The sequence below is a fragment of the Papaver somniferum genome, chromosome 8 (genome assembly GCF_003573695.1).
Source record: "Papaver somniferum cultivar HN1 chromosome 8, ASM357369v1, whole genome shotgun sequence".
Classification (NCBI taxonomy): domain Eukaryota; kingdom Viridiplantae; phylum Streptophyta; class Magnoliopsida; order Ranunculales; family Papaveraceae; genus Papaver; species Papaver somniferum.
The window spans coordinates 7388587-7404679 of NC_039365.1; the positions used below are offsets into that span (position 1 = coordinate 7388587).

The 16093-nt window shown below is 36.0% G+C and overlaps 1 long non-coding RNA gene across 4 annotated transcripts; it reads right to left on the reverse strand.

The window, feature by feature from the left end:
* Positions 1 to 261: 261 nt before the first annotated feature.
* LOC113303048 lies at positions 262 to 4676 on the reverse strand. 4 transcript variants are annotated; one of them, XR_003337281.1, is made up of 10 exons: positions 4409 to 4676; positions 4142 to 4199; positions 3995 to 4027; positions 3356 to 3428; positions 3170 to 3269; positions 2937 to 3049; positions 1498 to 1571; positions 1336 to 1409; positions 912 to 993; positions 262 to 442 (listed from the first exon to the last, which is right to left on the reverse strand). It is a non-coding gene; the product is annotated as an uncharacterized LOC113303048 (long non-coding RNA). The 4 variants fall into 4 exon arrangements; XR_003337280.1 differs by having other exon boundaries at positions 4183 to 4259; XR_003337278.1 differs by having other exon boundaries at positions 4142 to 4259.
* Positions 4677 to 16093: the final 11417 nt, after the last annotated feature.

The following is a 16093-nucleotide window of genomic DNA, read 5'->3' on the forward strand; positions in this document are numbered from 1 at the left end:
CATAGATATAAATCTTAATATAAAAAAAAATAGATTCAGATTGGCTGTCTGGCCAACTGAATCTGACTAAATCTGAAATCAAACAGAAATGAATCTCAAATGAAAACCAAATTCAAATGAGAATCAAATGAAACTCAAATTAGAATTCAAATGAGAATCAAATGAAAACCAAATTCAAATCAAATAAAAATGAGGATCAAATTAAACTTACACACAGATAGTCTTTAAATTCATTTCAATTCAACATTCATTCGGTTCAAATTACACAAGAAAGGTATACAATCTTAAGTTCAGACCAATATAAGTTCTTACAACCAGAAAAGTAATCAAATTCTAAGATTCAGTTACATAATGATAAACTAATAAACGATTGACTAAAGAGCAATCCGATAAACTCCGCTGATGATGAACTTAGGCCAAATTTCATAATGGTGTACCTGCACTGCAAAATTAAGTTCCCCCATAAGCTGATTAATGTAGGGAGGTCATAATACTCAATTGAATGATTCATCCAACTTTTATCTTATCATTCATCAACTTATAATCTGAAATATCAGTGGATCACATTCGGTATGCCTACATTTCATGTCTAACAGGGAAATGGTGGTGTTGCTAGGAGATGTAAAGGCACAAAATCGTCTTTTGAGTGACTTTGTAAAACAAAAGATAGTTATAGTTGGGTCCGGAAAGTACTTGAAAATTTTAAATTTACCAAAATGATATCTGCAACATGGATATTTACATGTACGTCTGTCCCTTAGTCTACATCTTCTAATGCTTTCCTGTAACATGCAGTGCATGGATAGGTGTGCTAAAAATAGTGAAGCAAGCAATGAAGGTGGCATTCTAAGAATAATATGCCGACACTGAAAAAATTAGAACCAACAAGATCAAACCACTCATTTTCTTACCATCTTGTCGGCTATCCACCTCAAATGGAAGGTAGCTTAGGCAGAGAACACTGCTCAACCTGATCAAGTCCACTAACAAGTTCTGCATCGATAAAAGAAAAACAGATATTAACAAGTAGTGTTGCATCAAAAAAACAATGCAAAAATGTGAACAAAAGCTGTTCCATGGAACAAATAGCAATCATAACTCCAGTCTGCACATGGAATGAATGATGGTGCACTTTACATATCCAAAGAGCAGTTTCTGGTTCCAAGATTCAATATGACTAAACTCCCTTTCACAAAAATGCGTGCTGGTTGTCACACCAATGTAACAAAGATAATACAAGTGAAGTCATTCAAAATAATGCTAAACCAGAATATCATATGTCACGCCCAAATAATTGATTACATAATGTATTCAAACAAGAAAAAAACAACTCACGATTTGCATCATTTAGATCACCTACACCATTTTGTTAATGGTCAAATAATGCTTCTCCCAGAACCCATCAACTCCTGCACAACGAGGAGATATAGTCAGTTGAATCACATCAAGTAAAGATAAAGGCGAGCATTAAGAGCAACTAATAACAACACCATCCACCTTTTTTGCTCTCGCTGGAAATGAAGCTCTAGCATGATCAGAATCACTACCAGGAGAAGTAGCAGAGTTTGAATCTGCAAAGTAAAAGAAAAATCAATAGACGATTATATTAAGCCAGCACCAAGAATGTCCTCCTTGAAAAAAAAATAGCTCAGTAATACCATCCTAACGGAAACAATCTGCTAGTTAGCATCAATAAATATTTAAGTATTCTAAATTCCAACAACATAATACACCATCTATCAGAAAGTTGTACAGACTTTTAACTATTTGCATTGCCGAAATTGTAACATACAAGCTATTCAAGAGAAAATAGCTGAACATGAAAAAATATCAAATGAAAAGCAAATCACCATGAAAGATGTGATGCCTTAATAGAAAAATTATCAACCATCTTACTATAAGCATCCGGGAGTTTTTTCCACAACTCAAATTGTTTTCTAGGAAGGCTGATGCCATCAGTTACAAAGGCTTGGAATCAAGACTTTGCAATTCATTTAAGCAGAACAAGTCATGCCTTAATAAGAAAATGACTACTTTTTCCACTAACAACACATCCTAAACTAAAACTAGAAGGGGTTGCAAAAACATGCTACAGCCCACACCATCAGAACTTGCAAGGATGTCTAATTTTTTTCTGGGACGATGACTTTTATAGCTTAAGTAAGAAAACAGTACACTGTGACTTTGTAACATAATAAAGCCTGCAAACACATGCTACAAGCCATCAAAACTGGATAGGATGTCAAACTTTTAGAATTAATGACTTACAATACAAGGCAATGTTTTAAAAGGAAATTTTACAAAGGGATTGTTTTGCGTTCCCTCACGAGATATAAAATGAACAAAAACTTGTCAATCTATATGAAACCTTCATCTCAAGAATTGCAACTTGAGTGCTATATCCCCTAGTTGGACCTTCTTTTTTCTTGGAGATTTCCAAGCCAATATGAAAAAATAGAAAATTATAGGAGAAGAAGAGGAAATGGGCTGTAAAAAACGCTTTTTGTAGCCTCCACTTCTCACAGTTGGCTTCTTAAAAAAATTTCAGGCTTTATTTTATTATTTCAGGTCAGAGAAATAAAGATATAAAAACGGGGGCCTTTATTTGGGCTTTAAAGCCATAAACTTTTTTCCCTTTTCAGTATTCAGGGAGCACGTGAGCCTATCATACATTTAACACAGGTTAAATCAGAATCAGTAAGTTAACCTTTCTGAATCATAACATTTGGAAGAAAGCATGCACGACAAATTACTAACTGCCTCAAATAATACATGCATTTTATGTGAAAAACAAATTGCAAAAAATACAAACTGGACTAAAAGAAATATCTTAAATCAGTAAAGTAAAATAAAAATGAGTAAAATTTTTAATGAAGCTACACATGTGACAAACAAATTAGCGTCAACATTGTAAACAGAAAGATAAGACTTCTCACCCTGTATCAAAATCAGGCGCCTCGTGTAAATATTCAGTAGTAACGACTTGAAATTTACGAACCCAGATATCTTCCTCGCCTTCAACATTCCTAAAATTTACGAACCCGAATACCTGCATCAAATAAAGAGCATAAAAATATACAGAATGTAAGTGGAAAACTTCATAGTAATGTCAAAGCAAAGAAACAATTCATGTTACATACGAGCATTAAACTAATCCACGTCTTCGTACTTGGTTACATTTCTACTCAATAACCACTTGGTGTTCCAATGCATTTTTCTCAAATTTGCGCCTTCACTGCAATGCTTTCACAGTATTGTTCTCCTTCGACCTATAAAAGCATCACAAATTAGAAATGACATGGAGAAGAAGAAACAATAATAATACGGATAATTATAAAATGCAAATAAGAAATACCTTATGAGTTATAAGGAGGATCATTATCAGGTTCAACAAACATAGCCATCGAGTGCAATAGTAACCCTACAACCTAATCAATGATACAAAGTCAGTGGTAGCATATAAGCAGAAGGGACATAAATCGTCTTTCACTATCATCATTAAGCTAAAACTACATTTCTACCAATGCTGCATTTCCAACATTTCCAAACCAATGCTTAACAGGATCAATATAACCCAATTTGAGAATCAACCCCAAAATTTGACAATTACAACTCCATTTGAGCAACAATCCCAGAAATAACCACAAGAATCATGTGTATAGGTCATTCTTGAGTATCAAAACCATTATCTTAGGCTAACACAACATACAGTCACTCATTTTGAAACTCCAGACTAAAATCCTCTTCAAATACTAACAATTTTTCATCAAAATGAAATCAAAATTCTCTAATTCGTTCAAACCAATACATCAAAAAATCAATAAAACAAAATCCCTAACCAGAAAAACCCCTCCAATCAACCCTAAACTCCTAATCATACCGACATTAAAAACTAAAAATTGAGAAAAAACCCCCAAAACATGAAAAATTAGTCCAAAATTAACAAAAATGATGTAAATAGAGATATAGATAGAAGGAGAAGAATTATCCTCACCAGGATCCAACTGCATGAAAAATTCTTCTACATCTACAACCACACAAAACACGAATAGAAATTGATTAGAACCAAAACCCATAAACCGTAAATCCAAACAAAATGAAATATAAAATTGAACATGAGTAGAAGAAACTGAATATCAACCAGAAGTAAGAGATTTAATCAGGGAATTCATAGTCATCAACCTCCATAATCTCATCATCTGCAACAGGAACTATTCTTAGATCTCCATTTCTGAAAATTGGCAAAGACCCTTTCGAATCTAATTTAGCAAGAGCAAACTATTTCAAATCAATAACAAATAACATAAAACATTCTAACTCATCCAAACAATCGAGCCCTAGAAACTGTAAAATCAAAACCCTAACCCCCAAATTAAAATACAAGAGAAAACCAAAATAAAAAACTTACCCTGTATCGTATTCCTTCAAACAAGATATTGTAAATATTTATTCAACAACAATACTGTGAGATTCACTAGTCTAAGATTGTTCAGATTCAAACCCATGTCTTCTTCTACTTCCTGATTAACCACCTACACTTCTATTTCTAGTGACACAGAAAATAAAATTTTGGTATTTTATTAGACATGATTATCAAACCCTAAGAGAAATGAGTTAGAGAAGGATTTGAGTTGCGGCTGTGAGAGGATGAAAGAGAACTGAGTTTCGTTCTCTCTTGATAGAGAAGAGATAAGAAATGGATAGGGAAGATATACGCGTGAGGTGGTCAATAGAAGAAATAAGGTTAGCTTAATCTAGCCTTCACTTCAGTACAGTTAATCGTGACCATCAAAAGGGTGGGACCCAGGAAATCTTAACTATAGGAAAATCTAGGATATCGGTCACAGTGCGGATTAAAGAATGTGGGATAAAATAATAATAAAAATTCTTATACAACGACCGTTTTTAACGCTCGAAGTTGTGCTCCGCATTTTTATTAGAGCAAGGACCGTCTTGACCGTTCCACGGTCATTTGACCGTCATCGAGGGTCTGGGATGTGGGTCAAAAAAACCCCACTTTCCACTAGTGTAGAAAGAAATTTACCATTTCCAACTATAAATTGGTAAATGCCCTTGTAAGATGTAGAAGTATGAAGTAGTGCAGGATTATTTGTCATATGAGCAGAAGCTGCAGAATCTGGAATCCATTGACAGCTCACATCAAGACCAGAAATATCAATTAGAGATGCAGAACATGTATAAAAAGCATGAGGTGAGGCAGAGCCATCTAAAGAAGAATCGGGTGATGGTGAACTAGTACAGTAAACTTGAGGTGATGCGACAGCTTCCCTAGATTTGAAAGAGGTAATAAATCTAATTTAAGTATTTGATTGAGGTGTAGAGTCAACATAACGAAAATTGCATCGATTAGCAGTTTGACCAGTGCATTTAAATTTGATACTCAATCTCTGAAAAAATATGTAGGAATAAAGTTGTCATAATGTCTAAAACCACCCCCAAAAGAGCTAGAAGAACTACTACCAGGATAAAAATTACTTCTACCAGCATTATGGCTTCTACCATGATTATAGCCTCTACCTAAGTTATAATCTCTACCTGAGTTAGAACCCCTACTAAAATTATTACCTCGACCAAATTGATTACCTATACCAGAATTATTAGTTATACCAGAGGAACTAAGAAATGTACAAGGAGCATTAGTAGCATTCAAAGCATCAATAGAGTCATGGTCTACATAATATTGAGTAGTAATAACAAATTAGATTAACCTCTCGACCTAACCCATTTAGAGTATACATTACAATATCTTCGTTAGACACATGGTCATTAATAACAGCCAAGTTATCTGTAATTTCTTTATGATTATTCAAATACTTACTAACAGAAAGATTACCTCGAAAGATTGTTTGCAACCGACCTCAAAGAAGACTACGACGAGCAGCAAATTGATCGGTAAATTTAGATCGATGATAATCCCAATATTGCTTTGAAGCAGTCAAACTAAAAGTACCAGAGGACACAAATTTAGTAAAAGTTACATTGAAACAAGATATATGATGAAATGATCCAGTTGATGCCAAAATAAGTGCCTAGGGTTTACAACCTCAACACCATTAACCATTATTCGAGAAGGTGGTTCAACATACGAGCCATCAACAAAACGAAACAGCAGGTCTGTACTCATGAGAATATACTCAAACTGATGACGTCATAACAAAACTTTTGAAGAATCCAATTTGAAAGAAACAAAATTAGAAATGTTCGGATAGGGTAGAGTAAAATTAAGGCTGTTGAAATTGATTCTGGCTATTCATAGTTTGAGAGGTAGATTGAGCATCAGTATGTGAAGATTCAGGATCAATGGCGGCTGAGTTAGGAGTAGCCATTGAGCAGTAATAAGCATTTTGAAGAATTGATAAGTGTTGTCAGAACATGATCAAATAGCAGTGGTAATCTGATACCATGTGAGATAATATGATGAAGCAGTTTTAATGAATATGATGAAATAGGTTCATGGAGGTTTTAAGCAACTAGAATCTTAATAGTCATTATTACAAAGAGAGAGCAATCCTAGATATAGAGTTAATGTGTCTGAATGGATAAGAAATCTAAAGACACCCAAAACAGAATACACCCAACAATAAATAAAAGAAAAATACAAAATTACATCTCTCTCACACTTAGATACACTAATACACTCGAATAAACTATATTGTGGGAGCCTATTCTATCACATACACTAATACACTCGAAATTGAGGAAGCTACTGCACTTTCTGTGCTGTTAGAGGTTGTTGTGGTTAATCATGAAGAAGATTCGAGAAAATGGAAGTGGGAGAAGGACGGGAAATTCACGGTAAAATCACATTTGGCTGAGGAACAAGATTTGGGTATCTTCCCTAAGGAGTCAGTAAACTGTGTACATTCATTTGCATAAATCGGGTGTTTTGGGTAACCGATAGGATTCCGAATATAGTATATTCGGCAGTTTGACTTATTTAATAACCTCCGATTATTGTAATATAATTTGTTACTTTCATATGCAGGTCGTTGAAGAGTTTGTTGATGATTTCTATTTGAGGCCCGACACTTCCCTATACTATGCAAACGATTTGGTATACTCATTACTGCAATTGAGGCCGTTGAAGAGTTTGTATTTCTTCTTCCATTGCTGCAATTGATGTAGTTGTTCGATTGCATCTTCGAAGTATGTTGTCGATTGATGATGGACTTGCCATTGAAAAGGTTTTTCATTCTGATTTTTTACTCAATAATAACTGAGAGGGGTTACCCTCCTTATATAGATTAGAGTTCCAACGGCTCTAATTTTTGAAAGTATGGCCGTTGAGGTTTCTGAAAAATATGGCCGTTGAGGTTTCGTATCAACGATGCACTACAATCGGTTGCTAACGATACACGTATTCCCTCCGAATACGACATTCGGTAGCGAAATTAAATTTTTATCTACCGATTAGGTTGGTATTTCTAAACACGACTATATTATTCGAAGGATAATTTTTTTTTGTAAAGTCCCGAATGTACGATGGCCCAAAAATCAGAATTTGGGAAAAACTGATACTTTTCAAATTTTGAACTTGCAATAATCGGAAGTAAACTTAGTTACCCAAACTTCCGAATATGGGTTGTCTAACCTTCTATATTGGCCCTTGGAACCACCTAGAGCCATGGCATGGTTTGTTTTGAACTTGTAATATTCGGAGGATAAAAATTTTTTGTAAAGTCCCGAATGTACGATGGCCCAAAAATCAAAATTTGGGAAAAACTGATACTTTTCAAATTTTGAACTTGCAATAATCGGAAGTAAACTTAGTTACCCAAACTTCCGAATATGGGTTGTCTAACCTTCTATATTGGCCCTTGGAACCACCTAGAGCCATGGCATGGTTTGTTTTGAACTTGTAATATTCAGAGGATAATTTTTTTTGTAAAGTCCCGAATGTACGATGGCCCAAAAATCAGAATTTGGGAAAAACTGATACTTTTCAAATTTTGAACTTGCAATAATCGGAAGTAAACTTAGTTACCCAAACTTCCGAATATGGGTTGTCTAACCTGCATGGTTTGTTTTGAACTTGTAATATTCGGAGGATAAATATTTTTTGTAAAGTCCCGAATGTACGATGGCCCAAAAATCAGAATTTCGGAAAAAGCTGATACTTTTAAAATTTTGAACTTGCAATAATCGGAAGTAAACTTAGTTACCCAAACTTCCGAATATGGGTTGTCTAACCTTCTATATTGGCCCTTGGAACCATCTAGAGCCATCGCATGGTTTGTTTTGAACTTGTAATATTCGGAGGATAATTTTTTTTTGTAAAGTCCCGAATGTACGATGGCCCAAAAGTCAGAATTTGGGAAAAATTGATACTTTTCAAATTTTGAACTTGAAATAATCAGAAGTAAACTTAGTTACCCAAACATCCGAATGTACAACACAAATCATTGTCATTTATCTGCTCTTCTTTACTTTACGACCGTGATTACCTCCCAGTCTTGCACGACCATGGGTTTGAGCACCTTCAGTTGGAGAACCTTCAGCGCTCGATGAAGCTCGAGTTCTTTTACCCGTCTTTGATACTGCCACCTTGGGCGGATGCCTCTTTGTGACTTTCTCCCCAAACTGGGCAGCATAATCTTCGTTATCCATATTATCAACTAGATCTCTAGCCTCTTTGATCTTCTCAGCTGGCATGGGATCTCCGCTCTTCAGGCATGCAGTTAACATTTTGGAAACACGCTTGAACCTATTCACCTGTTTTTTATACGTAATGACATAACATCAAACGGTAATTACCTAAGATTTAGAGGAATAATATAAAATGAACAAAAATATAAGAACACGCACCAGTCTATCATAACCAGCTGGTTTGTCTTTGATGATACAATTATAACTTGAACCCTCCGCAGTAGTGTTGGATTTGATTTCACGGATAACCAAAGGATGTGATACGTTGTTATACCAACTCATATAGTCTGGAGAATTTTCATCACCTCGGGTGGTTCGTCTACCAGTGTCGATAATGAAGTCATTCCTCTTATCCCAGTTATCAAGAACAGTAGGTGGGCCTGTGTGAACAATCGTGAGATTATCACCACTAGAAGAGCACAACTCCAACTCCAATTTGTAGTAATCCCTCATTTTCTCCACAGGTTGATGTTGTATATACCCGTGTTGTCGCATCATCCTAAAGGGGTTATACAACACATATCATGTGGGGTGCCACAATGGTCCAAAATAAAGGGACAAGTCCGACCGAACATTTATATGCCCACTGGATCGATCTTCCTTGTATGGATCAAAGCATACGTCTGAGGCCTTCAATTGGTCCAAAATCTCCCTCATGCGAATCAACTGCTGCTCTTTTGTCCTAGAACGGTTGTCTTCAAATATATACTTTGTTCCTCTAGGAGTACCTTTGCACCACCCCGGGTTCTCTCCGGCCAACTTCAGGATAGGAAAGTGGTCATAGATCCATGCCTATATACATAAGAAACCAAGTTTTAGTAAATAGATTGTGTATATTCAGTAGTAATTTCCAAACATTATTTCTGATTATATATAATCGGAAATAAAACTGAGTACCTATCCACCGAATACCCAACATTCAGAAATAGATATGGATCATTTCCTAACGAATATGCGTCATTTGGAGTTCAGTAACCTATAGTTTTTCTGTCCTGTATATTCGTTAGTAATATCAAAAGAATATTTCCTATTATATATAATCGGAAATAAAAATAAGTACCTAGCCACCGAATAACCAACATTCGGAAAAATAGATGGATCATTTCTTACCGAATATGCGTCATTTGGAGTTCAGTAACCTATAGTTTTTCTGTCCTGTATATTCGGTTCTAATATCAAAAGAATATTTCCGATTATATATAATCGGAAAACAAAATAAGTACCTAGACACCGAATAACCAACATTCGGAAAAAGAGATGGATCATTTCCTACCGAATATGCGTCATTTGGAGTTATGAATATGCATCATATGTATTGTCTACCGAATAACTATAGAGTGAGTTATAGAGTTAAAGAAAAAACCTGCAATAGAGCCACGTTCCCGGCAACTTGGCAGGTTCCTAGCCTCGAAGCCTTTCTCAACTCTTCCATCAAGAATGCTAGGCATGCCGTGCCCCAAGAATAGTCACCGACTTCATGGAGAGGATCCAAAAGTTGTATAAGGTTGGCGTCGATCCGGTTGCCAGAAGTATTGGGGAATATGACACATCCCAATACACAAAGGAGATATGTGGTGGCAGCGTGGTTCACTTGCTCATCAGTTAACGTTCCATTCTTTTCCTTCTCCAAGGTGCCTCGGAACATATTCATCAAAGCTGTAATGTTGATCTGTCTTGTTCTGTAACTTGCATGCCTCCTAAACTCTGTTGTTGTTGTCTCTTCATCCCAACCTAAGCACTTTTTAGTTAGAGCATAAAGTTGTGCCCAACTTAACTGCTTTGTGTAGTTAAACTTCACAGATGTGCCTTGGTCGGGAAGGTTAAGAATCTGCACAACATCATCCGGAGTGATCGTCATCTCCCCAAACGGCATATGGAAAGTATCGGTCTCAGGATACATTCTCTCCACGAACGCCGATATGGCCACACGATCATGTTCCAACAATGAATTCTCGGTGGCATTAGCTAACCCCGAGTTGGCAACAATTGACTTGAACCTTTCACATTCACCGGATAAAGGCCACACAAGCATTTTTGTTGGTGCGGCGGTAGGTTTGAGTAGACGGACCGCATCTTGATGATCCTACTAAAGTACATAAAAAAAATACTTAATACAAATATTACGATATAACACATAGACAATACATTAATAAAAAATAGTAATTTTATTACCTCGGTTTCGTATATTTCTCTGGCCCATGAGTCTTTGTATCCAAATAGCAATTTTCCTCCATCCGCCGGTAGCCCAAGGATTGTGCCTGCTGGAATACCCTTCTTCTTCAAGTGCTGAGGGACAAGATGTGATGCTTTCTTAGCAATATCCTTCTTTACACCATCTTTTCCTTTTTTGGCTTTTTGGGTACCACTTGGTTGTCCTTCTTCTTCTACTCTTGGCACTGGATCAACTGGTTCAATTTCATGGTGGGGTGTAACTTGTGGAGCAGTTGGTTCTGCACTTTGTTGAGCGGCTTGTTCAACATTTGGTTGCACCCCTTGTTCACTGCCTTGTTTTTCTACACTTTGTTCAACACTTGGTTGCACTCCTTGTTGACTGCTTTGTTCTTGTAATCTTTGTTGAGCACTTGAATTATCTTTGGCACTCCTTTCCCTCCTAGCACTAGCTGTCACTTTCTTCCTCCTTTCTCGACTTTGTCTAAACAACAAAGAAAGGAACAATATTTACAAACTATACAATCGGAAGACGAAGTATGGAAATATAACCCGAATGTACACATTCAGACGTAAAAAGACACATACTGTTCCTGAATACAAAATAATCGAAAGCTAACTAAACATATTTACAACCGAATATGCATCAATTGGAGTTTAGAAGCTATAAATTTTTCATCCTACACAATCGGAAGAAAAAGTACAAAACTATAACCCGAATAAACAAATTCGGAAGTAAGAAGACACATATTTTTCCCGAATGAAAAACAATCGGAATATAACTAAACATGTTTACAACCGAATATTCATCAATTGGAGTTCAAAAACTCTAAAATTTTATCCTACACAATCGGAGATATACAACATTATATTGTCTTCCGAATAAATACCGGTCCCAAAATGGGATTTTTCCTATATCAGAAATTTTGAGATTTTTTCAATATATATATATATATATATTCGGTAGTGAGTGTACTTCCGAATACTGTGTGTCTACTTAAATATATTCGGGAGCCAAAAAATTCATTAAACTACTGATTAAATTTTTGATGATGTTGTAATGAAGGTTCGAACTCTAAGACTTGTGAAGGTGAAGGATTTTTAGATTTATAAAAATTATATACAAAAATATTGACAAGTTGGTAGAGAGGTACTGAGACTAATGATTCGGCCAATCTTCATAACATAGGTCTCAATGATTTATTCTCAACAATAATCTCTCAAAACATATATGGACTCTTATTTTGCCAAAGTAGATTCTCAAAACATTGATCGTAAATGTTAAGCATGGAACATCAAATCACCTAAGCTAAGCATGACCCATCTAATCAAATAACACCCAATTTAATCAAATCATATTTCAATTAATTTTTGATGCAAAAGTCTTAAAAAGAATTAATAAAATTACCCATGTATGAAGCTCGGCCTCCTCCGTCGTCCCAGTGTTGGGGTTTAACTCATCATAGTAAAAATGCACTCAAAATAATTTATTATGGCTCAAAAATGGTTTACAAATGATGAGAATATGAGAAATACAATAAAACCAGAGAACTGCGACCCTCAATGATAAAATAAGACTGCTGAACCTCTGTCGCAAACGCTTTGTAAAATAAGACTGCCTGATTACGACCCAGAAGTGTTAGTTGTTACTATTGTAGAAAAACGACTGCTGTTGCAGGTCCGTTCTTCATGTTCATCATCAGCAGCAGCAGCAGAAACCGAGTTTGGGAAAACTCGAATTTCTTCTTCTCTTGCTCTCCTCAGCCCCCCAGACTCTCGACACCCTCTCTGCTTAACCCCAGCAACCTATTTATAGCCAACATACCCATCGAATCTCGCTCATTCACTCCATTTAATTCTCCATTACTCGGAAAATATTTTTTTCCATTTTCTTCACTGTCAGCCGAGATATGATCTTCTCCATCCCCTCTGCCTGCGCATATGAGCTGTAATACTTCCATAGTTGCATAAACACTTAAGAAGATCAGATATCTTCCCCATTTAGTCCACAAAACTTCCCAAAAATTCCTCTCACAGAGAACTCGAGTGTATCTTCCCTGTTTAACTCTCGATTGAAAGTTAGCGTATTCTAGCCAAATTTAACTCATTCCAACGCTCAGAATAATCTTGTTATACTCAATAGATATGACCCAATTAATTCCAGCCATTTAGTTTCTCCACAAATCCATCGAAAATCAATTTGAAAATCTGCCAGGGAGAGAATATATTTTCCCGCCAAAAATGAAATTTGAATTATGAGAAGAAAGTGTCCTCCCCCTAATCCTGTACGGGTGTCCCTTTAGCAATTGGGGTGGAAATAGTAATTTTGGGGTGGAAATAGTAATTTTTATGGGTTCCTCCGGTACATTTCTGGGACGCTTCCGGTGCATTTCTGAGGTGCCACCGGTACATTATCCTGGGGTGTAAAACACTACTTTTCGAGCTCATTTCGCCGCAAAGGCTTATTTCTCTAAAAACATCTACAAAAACACAAAATAACACAATAAGTACTTAATCGAGTCTAACAATACAGAATATTGAGAACAAAATAGACACATAAATGCGTCTATCAAATATCCCCAAACTTATTATTTGCTAGTCCTCGAGCAAAAATAAAAAAATAAAACCGAGTTAATCTCGGGAGGGCTTACAAGAGATATACCCACAAAACCTTAATACTCCAGACCCTAGCTTATCTATGCAGAACCTTGGAAGGCACTAAAGAATCTCCTTGTTTGGCATACTTATTGACTATAGGAGGAAGTACCCTGATGCGAAATTCCAATTGTTGTACACGAGTTTGCACTCAAGCATACTAAAATTCATATAAAGTGACAGAGCTCTACTAAGATAGTTGCACTATGGACATCATATTCGGAGTCAAACTAATCATATGGATAGAAAAAGGAGATGGAAATAGAAAAATGTAGATGGTTTTGATGTTAACCAAATGATCGATGTTTCACATACCTGTCTGAAGGCCACTGCCAGAATGAACCTATCCTAATGGACTGAGATACCGGTCTGACTAATATCAACACAACTGGCATATACAAGGGAACCAGTGGTCAATAACTTAAATCTAGATCAACAAACTGGAAAATACAAGGGAACCAGCAGTTGACTACACAGAACAATAACAATTTTTATTTTTCATTTTTTTTAACGGCATGAATAGATCTTTTGGATCCAAGCGCATGCTTCTTGTCAGCATATTACACGATAGTTCCCACGGGTCCTGCATTCCATGCTTGCTTAGGCGACGGAAACAGGGAGAACACACGCATATTGCTATCCAAGTGTTAATACTTATTCCGATTGGTCTAACTGGTCCGGTCTTTTTTTTTTATATATAGTAACTCAATCACTCTAATTCACCCTAGCAGTGGTAACAACTTGAATCGTGTGCCCCACCTAATCACTTAGAGAAACATAGTTTAAAAAAATAAAAATAAAAAAAAGAAATGAAAAGGACTCAACGAGATATGGTGAAACTATCATGTTATTACTAACATCTGAGCTCTGTGCTTTTATGAATAGACTCTTTCGATGTTTCCATCTAATCAGATTGGTTCCTCAACTCCTATAACCAAGATGTTCCCATCCACTTAGATTGGTTAGTGCAATCCTAAATAGGCATAAATTTCTAAGCTCTGGAGTTTATTTATTGCAACTAAAAAGTTTCTCCCATACCCCCAAACTTAAATCTAACATTGTCCTCAATGTTCTAAAGATGAAACTAAATGCATGAACAAGGAGAAACTGTTACCATTTGAAGCGAAAGAGTTAAGGAAAGATATTACCGTGTTGCATGAGCATGGGATACATCCCAAGAAGTGCTAAGTTTAAAGTCTTCGGCCAGACTTAGGAAAGGATTAGTCAACTCGAACCATAAAATAACAGTCGAAATAACTGTGGGTCTTCAAAACTAAATAGAGCTGACCAAAGGAAACTGCAATGAACCAAGAAAGTGGACAAGAATAGCATGCCCTTACCTAGTTTCCTGAAAACTATCGCTAATTGCGGTTCAGGTTCAGGTTCTATGAAAGGGTCTAAATATAATATTTTCATTGGCTGCGTTTCTTCATAGATGGGATCCGAATCACTAGGTCTTAGAGTCTGTAAAAACTCAAATACGAACTTAGAATCACGAAGTAATAACCTAAATAATTGCGGATCCTCTAAGTCAATCAGATATGACTTACATAGTTGACCACAGTGAGAGTAGTGGTCATTCTTAGGAAAATGTGTCGATTCTATTAACCTAAAGTATTTAGGCTTAGTCTCAGAACTTAATATTCGACTCATTTGAAACGTTCCCACAGTTGGAAGAAAACTATTTGGTAGGAAAACAAAGTCAATCTGGGTATCATAGCCTGGGAAAATCACATCAACCAGAGGATGGGTTTCTAATAACTGAACTCCTTCATGGACATCATTAGGCTCGGGAAAACGAGTATGGAGGTAATCTTGTAAAATGGTCGAGGCACAGATATCAAGTCCTAAGTGTGGGGACTTTCTGAGAGTTAAAGGTAAGGCACTAGGGAAGTGATAATCACCCCCAAACTTAGAGTTTTCAGTGTCTCTAGATAGACCTCTAATTATTTCTTGAATTTCCGTATATTCAGAGTCCTTAAAATATTCAAGAGATTATTATAAGTTATTATCAGGTAGTGCATCTTTACTCATCTCTACGGGTTTATCTTCTTCTTCCAAGACTATTGTTTCTAAGTCGCTAGACTCTAAAACATTATTTTCGAAATGAACCCGTTCCTCTAAACCACTATCGGCTTCGTAATCAAAAGGAAAATCTACATCGTCTAAAACGGTGGTATCCCTAATCAAATCCTCGTCCTTTTGAATAGGTGAATAATCATAAAAATTATTTGGATTTGAACTAGAAATAATATAATCACTATACAGCTCAATTGGATTACTAGACTCCTGATCACTATGCCTACATATTTCATATTCTTCATTACTGCTATCCTCATCATCATAGTACGAAGATGATTGAACCTTATCTAAATAAGTAGTGTCTTTTATTCTAACCTCTTCCTCTAAATTAGGCAAATATTCACTATTTACATCAAGGGTCAAATTGGAAACACTATTTTGGAATGTAAGATTATTTTGAACAAGTATTTCGTTCGTCTCAGCAATCAGCTTGAGGGATTCCTCTATAGAAAGTTCACTCATCATTGTAGTTCTTTCGTCTAGAATTACACTATTCATCTCAGCTAACTTACGCGTCGAC